Genomic DNA, 16179 nt, shown 5'->3' with positions numbered 1-16179 from the left:
TTCCTGGTTAGTTAGGGTACCAGTTTGGTCTGTGTATTAACATATGCATTTTTCTCTGTCTCTGGCACAGAACCAAGCGGCCCTGGGACCGGTACCTGTTGCGGACCCCTGATTTAATGAGAACAGCCAACACATCGAAAAACGACGAGTTGGGGACACCCAAAATGTCAAAAAGTGAAAAAGTGGAGAGGGCCCGAACCCCACGTCCATATATGACAAGTTGGGAGAGAGAATAATGTGTTTTCCGAAATGGACAATAGACTACATCCTGGGATATGGAGCGGCAGCTGAACAGCATTAGGGACAAATAAAGACTTTTAAATCTGTTTTTTTTTTCCCTGGGAGACAAATATCTAACATATAAGACGCAAAAATATGAAAATCCACAATAGACTGCAACACATTAGTTGTAAAAAATAATAGAATCAAATTCTATAATTTGCAAATCTCCAAAACCCATTAAAAACTGTCAAAGAAACACTTTAACTTAATTTAATTACAAAATATTCATCCGTATATGAACAAAAATATTTTTTCACAGTACTTTGCATGTTAAATAATTTGCAAAAAGGGGCAAAAGATAAAAGAAAGAAAAAAAATCCCTTGGCAGACCATCTTGCAGCTAATTAGGTTAAATAACAACAGGGGGTCACTGTGTTAAAAACAATCAGGAATCCGTGACGTAAATCCCTGCTTGAGATGAGGTACACTTCCAGAAATCAGTGTCTACAGCTAGCTGTGCCATTTACAATTGCAAGTTCACGCTCTGTCATGTGAAAAACAAGACATATGTGAACGTGATCCAGAAATGCTGCCATCAAAGCTCATTTAAAGTGGATTGAGGCAAAGTGGCAAACTGCCTTGTTGTTGGAGGAAATTTGAAATTGCTTTTGGAAACCATAACTGCTTCTCCTAGGGGCCATTCGGCTGTTTTCTTCTCTATCCATACATCTTCTGTTTCTGCTTCATCCTGTGTGGAGTCACTGGGGTTGCTGGAGCCTTTCCCAGCTACTTCAGGGTATGAGCAGGGTACACCCTGGACGGTTTACCAGTGTAAAAACACAGATTAAACACGTTTTTGGACTATGGGGACAGAGTGCCAAGAGAACAGTTAACACTAATTTAGGGAAGGAACAATCTCCATTCCACTAGGATTTGAAGCAGTGGCAGTGATGCTAACCACACCACCATGTGAGTTTGCCCTGTTTTCTTATCGTTAAGATCAAAAGATGGAATAGCTGGTGGTAAGAAAATACATAATGCCTCTTAAGATACGTTCACTTCGCCCAATGTGTGTTTAAGTAACCACTTTAAGTAACCTAAGGTTTCTTCTTTTTTTCCTGACTCAGGTTTTTTTAGGAGTTTTTCCTTACCGCGAGGGAGGGTCTAAGGACAGGGATGACCGTTCTTTATAGTCTGTTTAGTTTTTACCTATTGTGCATATTTTATGACTCCATCTGTGCATCTGTAAAAACTACAGGCATGAAGCCCAATGAGGCAAATTGAATTTGTGATATTGGGCTATATAAATAAAATTGAATTGAATTGAATTGAATTTAACCACTAAAAACTGTGTAGTGTTGGACTATCAAGTATCCTGGATTTTAAAGGTAATTCAGACACAATGCTCACTACTTTTTCTTTTTTTTTTTCAACGGCAAGTATGACATCATCGATGTTAAAAGGGTAAAAATCTAATCAATACAAGCATTTTATTTTATATTACGGAAATAAAAACTCAAAAAACATGATTTTCATCGGAGGGAGACTTTAATGCTTTGTTTGCAAAGATGCAACTGTGTTCGTTCTGATGATAAAAACGATGGATGATTGAACAAAATACATTTACATTTTTATTCTCATAAAGTGTTCAAACGCAAAGCATTATGGGCTATTTCAGCTAATGTAGTGAGCACACTGGTTTTTTGCAAAGGCTTCTGGGAAATATCTAGGACACTCGATTTTTGAGTTATAGGTTGTGTCTGAATTCCCGCTCTAATCCCTAACTACTAAAAACTATATAGTGCCCTGGATTTTGTTCACTTCTAAACACCGGATATGACGTCACCGCTTTCACAAAGTGAAAATCGAATAAATACGAACATTTCACAACGTTTATTTATAACTCCACTGTGTTCTGATGGTGAAAGTGTGGATTGTTTATTCAAATATTACATTTAAACACGTTTTTTGTTCCAAATTGTTTAACTGCAATATATTGTGGTCTGTTTTAGCTAATCTAGTGAGCATCAATCATAAACAGGCATCGATGTAGTCTTTCGCAAAGGCTTCTGGGAAATTTCGAGTGCACTCAATTTTGGAATAAGTAAATTTGGACAGAACTAGAAAATGGCAAATATATAGTGCGCTATAAAGTGATTGGGGGGGAATTCTGACTCAACCATATGGTCAGCACTAGAAAATGGCGAATATATAGTGCACTATATAGTGAGTAGTGAAGTAATTCGGACATAGTCTGTATGTAAGTACTTGTGACTTTGCATTTAGGGCTTCCTTATTCCAATCACTACCCAATTAATGAACACAAGTTACTATAACTCAAAGGTAAACTTCCTGCAATAAAGCACTGTCATCAACCTTTCAGCTGCTGTTGAAGAGGAGAAGAAGGAGGCGGGGCAGATTAGAGGGACCTGCCCAAAGCAAACAGCTGACTGTGATGATCATGTGAGGACCAAACTTTCTGAGAAAACACTTCCTGGTAAATACCAACATTTCACACCAATTCTGTCAGCAATAAAAAGATAAGCTATTTAAAAGATTCATGTTTTCATGCTATTCAAGTTTAAAAAGTTGTCAAAAAATTCCTTTAAATGGAAAATTAGACTTGTTTGTCCTTTTCAGGATTGGTTTTGTGTGAAGTAGCTTAGTTTTGGCTGTTCATTTGTGTTACATTCACCTCTCGTATTTTGAGAGCAGCATGCAGTCATTATCTCCCTCTGCCTCTTTGCTGCTGCTGGCCCTCAGTTAATTGCTGTAATAGGCTGCTCCTTAAGAAGGCCAGTGAAGGCTGCCTGGTGTGGCCTTCACGGACTGCTTCTTTCTGCAGAAAGGTCACTCTTTTTTTGTTTTGGTTTGAACAACTTAAAAAAACATTTTTTTTTGTAAGTTCTGTGTTGAGTCACTTTTATGCTAAGTCAGGAACAGACTTCATTAAACAATTTCTTGATGATTTTCTGTGTTTTTGCTTTTAGTTAGTTAAATATCCAGCTCTAGGTGCCATCCTTTTTCTCACAATTTTACATTTTAATAAAATAAGACTTGCAAATCCCCTTTTTTATTTTTTTACTTGAGATATTTCTAACTTATTTATGATCTGCAGCTTTTATTTGAGTCTCAAAAATATATTTTAAAGTTAGTTTCTCCACAAAGTTTTGCCCTGCGGTCTCTAGAAACCACTTCAAAAGTCCCTCTTTGACCCATATTTTTTTAAGGTTAGTTTTACCTGACCTTTCCCAGTGGCCACTTCTGCTGGAGGAAAACAAAAATCAATCTACAACACAGCTTTTCTTTTACGTATTTCCGCTCAGTGCCATTTAAAAACGTTCGCTTCTTTACTTCCAGTCTGTGGAGATGTCCTCAACTGGAGGAGCGTCAGGTCGAGGCCACACCGGACAGAAGTCAAGACGGGCATTTCTTTTCTTTTACCATCCTTATGTCAGCCTCAGTACTCAGTACTGCCTTGAAACCCTAATTCATGTACTCCCTGAGCCAGCAATAGAAGTCACAGGAGATAATTGGGATCGCGCCGTTGCTGCTTTTGGTTTTGGACAGATTGTAAATTTGAAAAGTATAAAAATAGGTCACGAAATAACCTGTTCCCATAAATCTAATAAATTCTGAGAAGCACCTTTTGAGTTGTTGCAAAAATGACCTATTTCAGCTGCATAAGGAATATAAGTGGAATACTTCTCAGGTTTGAAGCACAAGTCAACAGTTTGGCATTTGAAATTCAGCACCATTTCTTTTCTTCTCTGTCAAATTTGCATTTCATAGAGCTATAGTCTGTAAAAGCCACCAAATTGTGAGTGTCAATGACTCTCTGATGATAATAATAGCATAAAGCCACATCAGGACCAACTTAAGTGGGTCTACAACATTAAAATTCCATGCCTTTATATAGGTGCTTTTATAAGAAGCTGTCATTTATTATCTGCTGGAAAATGACCTATTTGCAGGAGTCTTGAGAAGGAACATTTTCAAGGGTGAAGGCCCATATGTGGATTGTAAAGTTGACATAAAAGTTTATTTAAAGAAGTTTTTTAGTCTAAAACAGATTTTCTTAATTTAATTAGAATTGTTAATATTTCACCCTCAAATGTCTAAAAGTTACCAGGTTTTAAAGGATATTGTTTCATTTTATTTTTCATCTTAATATTTTCTTTCTTTTCCACACCTTTGGTTTTATTTTTTTCTCGATGCAAGGTCACGAGTTGTCTTTCCTTCTTGCTGTCATGCTCCGTTGAGGATTTCCCAGTTGATCTTGCAGGTGTTTCGTGCCTCGTGTTGTTTCTTCTCGCAGACACTGCAAGGTTACTAAACAGGCTGCTTTAATGAATACAGGTGCTGTGGTTCTGCTCTGCCTATCAGGGAGACATGATCAATATTGTAGGCAAGCTGCAATTAATTGTCCTCTGTCAGAACTGTGAGACAAGGGGAAGAAAAACGTCTCCACCCCATCTCACCATTCCACCTCACTTCACAAACATGTTTTTTTTTAGTCTTTCTATGATCATATTTTTATTTAAAGAAAAAACTGTTCCCAAAACTGTTTGATTATGATAATGAAGTTTTAAACCAAACTAAGCTGGGCCAGATGAGGGTTTTAGCGCATGTGCAGGTCATCCATTGTGATGTAAAAACGGCTCAATTCAAACTTATGTGAGAGTTTGACAGCAATTCAAAATAAGAAATACTCAGAAATGCAAAAACAAAATAATTTCTCATTATATTTGTTCTCTTTCATTAGAAAATGCTACAGAAACATGTTAAAAACTAAAAAAATATATATATATATTTAAATTTTTTAGGGACACTTAAATGCATTTTTTTGCAATTTGATGCACTTTTTATTTAAAAAAAGCTACAAGTTATTTGTTATAAGTAGGAGTAGACATTTAAAAGATCTTTAATGTAGTTATCCTTCATTCAATAGGTCATCTCACAATTGTTAAATCAGATTTTGCTTAGATCAATCCTATAAAACTCCTTTTCTTTAAATTATGTTAGCCACATTCATGAAGACCTTTATGGGAGATCATCTCTGATCATTTGATCGCTCCACCAGAAGGTGGCACTTTATCTCTTTCTGAAATTCACTGAGCTTCACTTCCAGAACTTACTCACTTTCTAAACATCACCCATTACCAGTCACATCATGAACTGAAAACCACACCTATGTTTTTTCACCAGCAGTGGTTTACGAGTCTATAATATTAAACGCACGCCTGGAGGGAATGCAGTTCTATACGATTAAAAATAACAAAGCTCCATTTGGATGCAGATTACTCAAACGCAGCTTGAAGTTGTGAAGTTCTGCCAAGGCTGTGATCCTGACCTAGAAAACAGATAATGAGAATATGAAATTAATTATTACAAAAATTGATCTTCCCATCTAGCCTGTTAAAGCAAAGTAATTCTCATTTGGATGGACTGATAAGGATTTTCTAGAGTCAGTAATTGTCTTCCTGATAAACCTGGTGTGCCCAGCTAGAACACTGCAGCAGACAGTGGCCCAGTGTCCTATCTCCCCTCAATTAACTTCAAACTGCTCTCTATTACACGCTACAATGAAACGCGCAATTTCATTACCTCACACAGACCTATCAGAGCTTCTAATTGTTTTTCTTTTCCTTTTTTAGCACCCCCCCTTCTTTTTTTTTACTGGAGGAGGGTGTGAAGATATCCCCACGTTCATAACCATGGAGAGATTCAGGGGAAAAAAAGGTAGCAGCGTGAGGCAGACCGATTCTAGCTCTCTGGTGTGCTTGCTGTTATTGGTTCAGGAGTGAAAGGACCTGCAGAGTTAGTATATATAACCTTCAAAGGCCAGGAACACGAAGCACTCAGAGACACTTAATTCCCAATCAGCAAAAGGTCAACACTGACACACAACGGGAGCTGCTGTATTCCACAGAGCTAACTAACCACTGTCTGAGTGGCCACACTTTCTGTCCTTAAAACACAACAAATCATCAGTTGTGCTTTGTTTCCATTTAGAAGTGCTGCCATTGCACTCCAGGCAATGTAAGAGATGCTCGAGTGCAAGCCGAACACAGTTCCCTCATAAACAGCACAGAGTACCCAACAGACACAAGTCCGAACTGTGATTTATTTACTGATCAAACATGTTCAACTGGAAGGCTGGAAGAAGTGATTTTTGTTTTTCCTCAGGAGTACCAAATGTCAAAACAACTTTTCCTAAACCAGCTTGTGCATTTTTATTGTTTTTGGTTCTTTTAAAATTTGTGCTTTTTCGTAGCACATCTTGTATCAACTATTTTGTTAGTTTTGTTTACCCAAAAGTGTGTGGGTTAAACTGTAATTTATTAATACCATGCAAAATCAACTTTTTGAGTGTTTAAGAGTATTATAATACTCATTTCTATCTATAAACAACCCCAAATCGGTATTTTGATCCGTTCTTGCATTTCTAACTAAAAACCTGCATTTTGAGCACCAGCCTCTCCCATACGAACAGAAACGAGCAGGTTTTCACAAGCTGACATCACGAAGTGAGAACAGCCCCTTCCAGGATGAGTCTGTGCTTCTAGCAACGCCCCCAGGCTAACACTTTCTCCGTGAAGCTAGTGGTGATCAGCTACTTTGCTGGCTCGTGCACAGGCAAGACAAGATAATAAACTTTATAGATCCCAAGGGAAACTGGTGGTAGAGTTTCAATAGTTGCTTAGAGGTGGGCAGCAGCCACTCAGATCAGGCAGCACTAATCTCCCAGAAAAGACGCTTTAGAAAGGGTAGGGTATGATGTCAAAAATCAAGAATCTTTGACCTGTGTCGCAGTAAAAAGATTGAAGTACTAGCAAAAACACATCGCCAACATTGATTTACAAAGACGAATACTATTTCTGTTGTGATCCAGTGTAGTGATGACCAACAGACTTTGTGCGGTGGCATAAGTCAAAGAACATTTTGGTGAGGAATCTGCATGACATTGAAGGTGGATCTTAAACATATCTGAGAATGGTGCAGGAAGAGGGCTGCAGAAAATGGAGCAAACTATTTCCTGGTGGAAAAAGTGAGTGATAAATGAGAACGAATGAGCAAAGATGGAAACCTGCGCGTGTCTACATGAAAACGATCCTCATGACAGTGAAGAGCGGAGATTGATGATGCTTCAAAGAGAAAATAAACCTTCATAGCCAGTGCTAATCAGAATCAATGTTCTCATTATTTCAATAAATTCTGGAATGTTCATCTGGTGTTTTGGGGATTTTGTGACAGAATTTCAATGCAAAATTAACCCATTAGCCATCATGCTTCTGTCTGTGCCAAATGTTTGGAATAAAAGCCCAGGCTATTACACAATATGTACATTCATTTTTTTTAAAAATTGGATGTTTATTTTCGTAGGCGACACGCTTCTGAGGCTGGATCTAGGTAGACGTCATGAAATGGGCGGCACCCACAAGGAGCAAAAGGCGGAGCCTAAGAGATCGACTCGTCTTACTTCCAGGTAGGATAAACGGGTCACAAAAATGACTATATCAAAATAAAAGCAAACATGGTATAAGCCCTTTAGTATACAGAAGCATTAGAATTCCTTGAAGTTGTATTTTTCTTCATTTGTTTTCCTTCAAACTGTATTTTGTTCCTAAAGTCTGGCAAAAAATGAAACATTACATTCACCAGCCACTTTTTAACTGTCAGTTCTGTAAAAGAAATTGATTTTTTTTGTTTGTTTTTCCCTTTAAAAACAGCAGCTTTCTCTAAAAGTGGAAGCCATGAAGAAAAGACAAACCAGAACAATTTATCTCAAGGACTGTAAAAAGAAATTTACTGAATAAACGAATCAAGGAATGATAAAGTACCAGGTCAGCTGTGGAAGCAAGCGATCATTTTCTGCTTGTTGTTGTGATCAACACCCCTCGCACAATGTTGCTTGATCCAGCGCAGAAGAAACACATTTGTCATGGCAGTTTTCGGCACGAATGTGCAACCTGTCCGGTGCGCTTTTGAAGATGTGGTGGAAGATTAAGCAGATGTGACATCAGCAGGAGATGGGCGGACTTAGTCGGCACTTAGCTTCTCCGAGGCAAAAGTCTCCTTATTAATAATGCATAAAGTATTGCAAGCAGTGATGTCACACACAGTGGTCTCCCTGCCTTCAGACACACAATGACTCACTCTGCTTGAAATAGCCTTAAATCACAGTTAAACTGCTTTTTAAATGTCAAAAACATAAAAGTCGGCTAAAGAATGTGTTTAAAGTTGAACCTGTAGTTATAGTTGAGTGTAAGCACATTTTTCTTGGTGAATCATCAGAGGTTACTCATGTTGAAAGTAGACAAATGATATGGTGTCGTTTGTTTCTGTTGTTCCCACTAGCTGAATATTTTTTTGTGTGTTTTATTCGCCTTATAAACAACCAATTTAACGCGTACATGTGACTGAGATGAGCAGGGCTCCACCTGAAACCGTTTTGCTCTTGTTAATTCACCCAGGCAGCCAATGGCTGTTTTTGCAGTAAGGTGCTGGTCTCCAGCAGAGAAATAGAAATCACATTTGCGCTGTTTTACCTTACAGAAACATAAAAAAGAATGCATAACAGGCAGAGAGACACAGAGAAACAGATGGAGAGAGGGGAGCTGAGATAAGGGGAGAGAAGACTTGAATCTTCAAGCAGCAAGGTTGCTCGCCTTAAATCCTGTGAAGTCGAGCATAGAAGAACAATCAAAGCTTTCAGAGACATAGCCTGACACAGCTTCGTGGTTGTGTCTTAGGTCCTTCTTGTGATTCACGGCTTTTCTGCCTGAAATGATGCAGCTTGAGGCTGTAATGGTCAACCAATAGGGCATGAAGAGCGGAACCTTCAATTACAGGGGGAAATTGTAATTACTAAGTGATCTGGCTGCACCCAAACACCAACACGGTAGTCTAAAGTAGCACCTCTGTGTTCTGACTAAAGCTATTTTTCTGCTTTTCCGTATAAAAAGAGAGACCAGTGACAGTCACCCTGAAAAACTCTCATTATGTTCTGAAGATCTGTCTGCACCTGCAGCACCCAACCTATGCACCTTTTTACTCGGCAATAGCTCAGAGAGATAATGGCTAGCAGCCGCAACCAGGTAGACGGAGCCACATTTGAATGTCAACCATCAAATATCAAAAGAAAACGCACAAATCACGCCGCAACATCAGAGTGAGGCAAAGACACATTATCTCAATGTGAAGCAATGCTGATAAGGGGAATAAAAGCCAAGGGAATTCTAATCACGGTGTAAAAGATTAGACTTGCAAGCTGAATGACATTAATGTTAAGCTGCCTAATGCTGGGCTGAAAATGAACATAATTTATGACAGATTTAAAAAGAAAAGTTAGTGCTAGTGTGAGTATTAACAGTCAAAGGGAAGCAAACACCTTTGATTTGTAATTGGCCAAAGGGTTGGATATTTTAATAGATTTAGACCAGCACCAATTGGTGTTGATGGCAATAAAAGAATCAGAAGTTCTGCAGAAATTATGTTGAGACGTTAAAAGATGAGCCGCATTTCTAATAAAACAATTTACGACCCAACCCACCCCTTACCCTCCTGTGTTAACACATATGTCCAATGACCCCCCACACATGAATATCTATTAAGATTACAGTCTAAAAAAAACTTAAGGGTTGGCTCAGCTGTGACAAAATGGTAATTGGGAATCTATTCATCCCAGGAGCCAGCTCAGCCACATGAACATTGCCTCAGTGCCCATCCAGACCAGCAGTGGGATCCACTTCATGCCTGTAATGAATGTACAACTCCATCAGGGGCAACAACTGTGGCGACGACCCCAGACCAAACCGGCAAGCCCTGGCACAAAGGATCCCCACAAATCACAGTAAAATGTTAAAGTCAAATATAACAACATTAAATGCATAAACTACAATTAAATACTGAAAATGAAATGTAATAAAACTAATAAAGTCAAATTGGGTCTTGAGCCTTTTTTTAAAAAACACTTCTACATGTCTGCAGCCCTGAGGTTCTCCGGATCTCTTCCAGAGACGAGAATCGTAGTGGCAGAATTAAGTCTCACCATAAGTTTAGGTCCTCCCCTTAGAGATATCTAGACCTCAGGGTCCCTGAGGGCTCATACTTTAAAAAACAAATCACTTAAATAAGATGCCTTCACTTACTGGTACCTAGCATCCACATTTGTTGACCGACCGCTACAGTTTTTGGATCATTTGGTACCAAACAATACAGAAAACTATATCAAAATTAGAAAATGATTTGCTTTAATGGAAGAAGTTTGTTTCAGTCAGGAAATAAAATACCAACAATTAAAAAATTTTAAGCTTGAGTTTCCTTTTTGCAGTCAGATGAACTTCAACAAAACTGTTAAACCTTATTACAATAACATGCATCAGGTTGATTTTATGCTACATGTAGTCTTAAGTCTTTTTATAACGGGATTTAATTCTAGTTAGTAAAAATGTTTCCTTCAAAAGCAAAAGAAATAAAGGAATTATATTGCTACCTATCAACCAATGTTTAAAACAGATTTTGTTTTATCTGAACAACATTCAAAAAGTTGATCGTTTCAACTTTTTTTGTCTGTCAGCCCATATTACAAAAGGAAAATACAAAGTTAATGAAATGCAAGGATTCAGTTTTCAATTGGTTAAAGTATATTTTTACATATAAACTCTCATAGTGGATCGAACAACTGATAATTAAACAAAATAAGGTATGTCTAAAGATACATTCTTGAACAGGCATTTAGCCCATGTTGTTCACACTTATTGAGTAAGGAAGGGATTCTTCTTTTGCTTTACTCTCTTCTACCACACATCCGTCACCTAAAAGCGGTGGAAATCTCTTGAATCTAGCTCCAGGATTTTTCTATCACAGCTCTACTCAGATGTATCAAGGACTTGGTGTCATATTAATCCACAATTATTTTCTCCTCCATTATCTATTTTCAAACGCTTTCCACTTTCGTGAATTAGAAGAGACTCCATGTGTCACTACCAAATCAGAGTCATTGATTGGTCAAATTTCAACCTAGTTTAACATGTTTTTTTTTTATGTAAAGCTTGGAAACGGTCTAAAAAAAATGTGTGAAGCTACATGTGAATGCTAGTTGTGAATGCAAAAGCCCCAAAATCCGCATTTACATGTGGTCACATTGACTTTTCATTGAAAGTGGTCGCTTGTAAGTACGCTGTTGAGGCTGGTGTGAACTTGGCTTAAGAGTGAGGATGTTGAAATCTAAGACGTAATCCGAATTCTGCCCTTCTCCATTTGAAGGGGCATTTGGGGGCAAATGATGTCTGAAATATATTTTTTAAATTCTCACCCTCCAAGAGGAGAAAATACAAAGCTCTCTATCGTGAGGGTAAACCGCATCATATTCAATCGTTGGAAGCTCTGCGCTAATGCTAGCTGATCGGCGACTGTTGGCGATGTCATCGAGGAAAAGTGACGTCTGAATTCTGAGCTACTATTTTTTTTTTTTTTCATTTGGAGGCTAAATGTTGCAGTAAAGAGAAGGGCAGAATTCAGATTGGGCCTAAAGCTTAATACTAAAGTATTAATCTTTTGAACAGGAATGATAGACAGAGACTATGCAGAGATCAAGAAAACGTTTACATACTCCCCCTTTTTTAGAAAGAGCCACATTCACTTTATATGTGAAATATTGATTTTTTTTCTGTCTTTTTGCTTTTATGTTTGATAAAGGAGCTACCTTTAGAAGTGTTTGATATTTCTGACATTTTAGGTTACCCACTGTACACTGATACCAGGCTTAGTCATGCTGGCTAGAAGCGTGAGCCATGTGACTGAACACCCAGTTGATTTCTGAACTTCCATCTGTATTGATGTATTCATGCAACTTTGAGTTTGTGACTAATACCATGTGCAAAATGTTCACAAGCACGTTTCTGTGATGGCAGACCAAACTTTTTCCTTTTTTTTCTCCCTTCTTATTTTCTGATGCAGCTTCTGCATTGAGACACAGAAGAACAGGGGGTTTGTAATAGTCTGCAAAGGGCCCTCACTCTTACACAAGGCTACAAGTATGTGTTCACAAGTCGATAAACAATCTGAGCATCACAAAGGAACAAAAGCCACCATATGATTGTCCAGCCAGCAAACGTGTTCCTTTAAAGTGTCAAATGAAAATGCTGCTGCAAGGTTTTAGTATTTCATTGATTCGAAATGCGCTCATCATTCGACGGCCATGCACAAAATCGGACCCCCTTCATTCTGAAAACAAAGTGAAGAGCGAGGCTATTTAGAAAATTGCTTTGCGGGGAAAATACATTCAATCTTTACACTCTAATTTCAAGTGTTTCTGAAAAAGCTGGGAGAGCAACTTCCAGCATCACTTTGAAATTTAGAAATTTTGTGTTGAGGGGCTGAAGAAAAACACCAGTAAATGATTTCAGCCAACAGTCACTAAAAAGTAGCCAATGTAGAAAAATGCATTCTAATGCAGAGAAAATGACAAGAGTGCTACTTTAGATGTACAGAGTTCCTTTGAAGATTGTGAAAGTGGGGTCACTCGATCAGGTTTCATATTCCTCTCCGTGTTTCTGAAGCACCTGATCAAGTCAGGCCTTTTTTCACTTTTTGAAGCCTTCCTGAACAAGTGCAACGCCTGTTTCTCTCATTATTTCTCATTCTTCAGTATCCACTCTGTCTTTCTCCCCATATGCTGCAGGCCACCATCGCTAACCCTCAGGCGTGTGGTGCATTTTTAGTTTTTTAGCTTCACTTTCCACCGTTACAAGATATTTTCTCATCTTAAAGAGGGAAATTGTTTTAAAACTTTGACATAAAATTAAATAAAAAAAAAGGTAGCACTTTAGATGACAATCAATATAATGTTGACAAAGATGGTTAATACATTCGTTAAGCAGGTTATTAATATGGCCTTTGTAGACAATAGTTTCACTTTAGATGTTAATGAATCTTACTAAGTATGTTAATAAACCTAATTTGGCTTTTTGTGCTAATAAATGTTTTACTAACACCCTATTAAGACATTATTAATGTTTCTTCATGTGTTAATAAAGCTTGTTGCGGAATCTTATTATAAAGTGCTATCAAAAATAATGTTTAAAATACCACTCAATCTTTTGATCTATTTTAAAATCATTCCCAGTGGTGTTTTAATTATGAATATGCTATTTTTATCCTAAAACAAAACAAAAAAACAATCGTTTTCTAGGACATAACTTCTGCAGGGCGGCTTTGTTCATTAGAAAATAGTCTCGAAGTTTTGGGCAGGACTGTTGCTGCTCCACTTCTAGCTTACAGTCCACAACCTGACATTACCATTGCTACAAAAATGATTAGCAACATTGGATGTATCCTGTTAGCTAAACAGTTTTGAGCCAAATGTCAACTCGGATGATTAAAAACGAAGGCATACATGGACCACGTTGTCTACAAACAGTTCTATCATAATGTAGGGGAGCTTGTGACTTACCGTGGTAACTTATACGTCATGCTTACAAGCTCTTGCTAGTGGAGTTTTTGTGTATTCTCTTGATTTGCGACGATTGTAATAAGGAAATACCCCAAAACTACATTTTTAAATTCATTTTCTTTATACATGTCCTCCAACGTGGGAAAATGCCACGTTAGAAAGGCCAACATGATGGCAAACAATGTTTGCTCAGCCAAAAAGTTAAAAATTTAGTTTAAAATGTTTACGGGCTTAATCCGTAGCCGCTTCCACATGGCGTGCCACTCCATGGCCTGAAAAAGACGCCAACGTCTCCTTTGATAGATGAGTGCTGGTGCCGTGGCAGAAATGTGAATGTATCTGCTGTAATATAAAGTATTAACATCCGTCCCCATTTTTTGAATGAATTTTTGACATTTCTACAATTTTGCAATTTTGATAAAGTTTCGAGCAAATGTGTAATGGAAACTAAAGCTACGTACACAAACATATATAATATATATATAATATATATATATATATATATATATATATATTATATGTGTGTGTGTATATGTGTATAGCTTTTTTTTGTTTAACCTCCTATACTTTTTTTTTAAAAGCTTTAAAAAAATATATATAAAATAATTCACTGCTTTGGCGTCAGGTGGATGCTAAATTAAGGTACGTTTGGAGCAGAAGTGGTTTGATACATATTTGCATTAATAGGCATCAAAGGCCTTAAACCGTAATATATTTTTACATTTGTTCAAGTAATTGTGATGGGAATCTTTTACTTTATCCTATACAACTTCACTTAGAAAAAAACAGTTCCCCAATTACCGTATTTTCCGGACTATAAGTCGCACCGGAGTATAAGTCGCAGTAGCCAAAAAATGCATAATGAAGAAGAAAAAAACATATAAGTCGCTCCGGAGTATAAGTCGCCCTTTTAAGAGAATAGTCCATCATTTATGAACAAATTCAACAAGCCCGACATAATGTTGCATTTGACATCAAATGCAATTCATGCATCAAATTCAAGTCCGGTGCCTCTTTTGATTTAATGCTCAATGCTTGTCCAAAAATGTGTTCATAAACTAGACACTCCCATTGGAGAAGCTGTCTGAAGTTTTTAGCCTCATCGCTACATGATGGAGGCTTTGGCTGTTTATCTCGTTTAAAATACACAGAAGATACGGATTATGTTGAGAGGTTAAGTTATTTATTTTAAAGAACTCCACAAAAGCATCTATAATCATCTCTCCACTCTGGGTTCGGGACAGCAGTTTTTTGTCTTTTTCTTACGGCGTTCGTTACCTTCTAGCCTGCAGGAGCTGCATCTAAATGATGATGTTTAAAAGATCTTTTTAGCTGCTCTTCTGTCTGTTTATAACCCAGTTTGATGGCTTGTTGTCCCGCATTAGCCCAGGAAGAGAAAAATAAAAACAATAATAATAATGTTTTGATGCAAATGAGAAAAACATCATAACATCCATGAGGATAATGATTAGATTATCAGGAACGTTTGTTTTGAACGTAACTTCTTCTTCTACGTTTCTGTCAGCTGACAGCAGTAGATACTGATACAAACCTACAGTGCCCTCTAGTGGTTGTTATTGGGAAACAACCACCAAAAGGGAACCGGTTTAAGTGGGGAAAATAACAAATATATGAGCCTATTTATGTCCAACAAAATCACATATAAGTCGCACCCTTGGAAAATCTATGAAAAAAAGCGCAACTCATAGTCCGGAAAATACGGTAATTGATTTAATTTGTTGAAAAAAAAATCCTCTGGCATCTGGCTCCACAGTTTGCTGTCTGTGTAAAACATTGCAGCAGCCGACACACTACAGCTTCAGCTCCACGGGACACTTGTGCATATTTCACAAGTTGTCGTGGCGGTTCAGAACCTCCAGTGCTTTGAAGACACATCTGTGGTTTTAAAAAGAAAAAAACATAAATAAATTAACTTTAATGGCTGTGACGTGTGTTTTAACATAAGTAAATGCATATGTTACATCACTGAAGTCATTTACTGTTATATAGCGAAACCAAAATTCCATTCTAAGCCCTACCCTTGAAACGGAGAGCTTAAGAGAGCGGGGACACCTCGGTTCCAAGTCCATATCTCACCCATGCACATATTGGAATCCAAGCAATGAGCAATACAGCAAACATCATGCAGGGAAGGGGAGACGCCACCACCTGAAGGGCCCAGCCACCATCGCCGCAGTAAGCTCTCAGCCGCTGTGAAGGACAAAGAATATCCAATTAGCCGGGCAGCAAACAAAAGCACCCCGCGGGCACTGACCAACAACTGAAACACACTGCAAATCTACAGCTAGAACTAAAGGGTATCCAGCCAGAACAGTCACGGCAGAAAAATTACAATCTATTAACACAGAATTCTGCAATTTGCAACACAGTCGAGCGACGGTACGATAAATGAATCCCAGAAAATTCTTGCCAAACAGGTTCCTGAGGGGAAAAAAGCCTTAATTCAGTACATATTTAAGACTAAAGTACTTTTTTTT

General features: G+C 37.8%; 1 long non-coding RNA gene across 1 annotated transcript; it reads left to right on the top strand.

The window, feature by feature from the left end:
• Nucleotides 1-2269: 2269 nt before the first annotated feature.
• LOC112147649 lies at nucleotides 2270-10168 on the top strand. Its single transcript, XR_002919500.2, has 3 exons — nucleotides 2270-2719; nucleotides 7609-7711; nucleotides 9914-10168. It is a non-coding gene; the product is annotated as an uncharacterized LOC112147649 (long non-coding RNA).
• Nucleotides 10169-16179: the final 6011 nt, after the last annotated feature.

The sequence above is a fragment of the Oryzias melastigma genome, linkage group LG17 (genome assembly GCF_002922805.2).
Source record: "Oryzias melastigma strain HK-1 linkage group LG17, ASM292280v2, whole genome shotgun sequence".
NCBI lineage: Eukaryota > Metazoa > Chordata > Actinopteri > Beloniformes > Adrianichthyidae > Oryzias > Oryzias melastigma.
The sequence above is the reverse complement of the archived record's forward strand: the minus strand, read 5'-3'. Positions and strand labels throughout refer to the sequence as shown.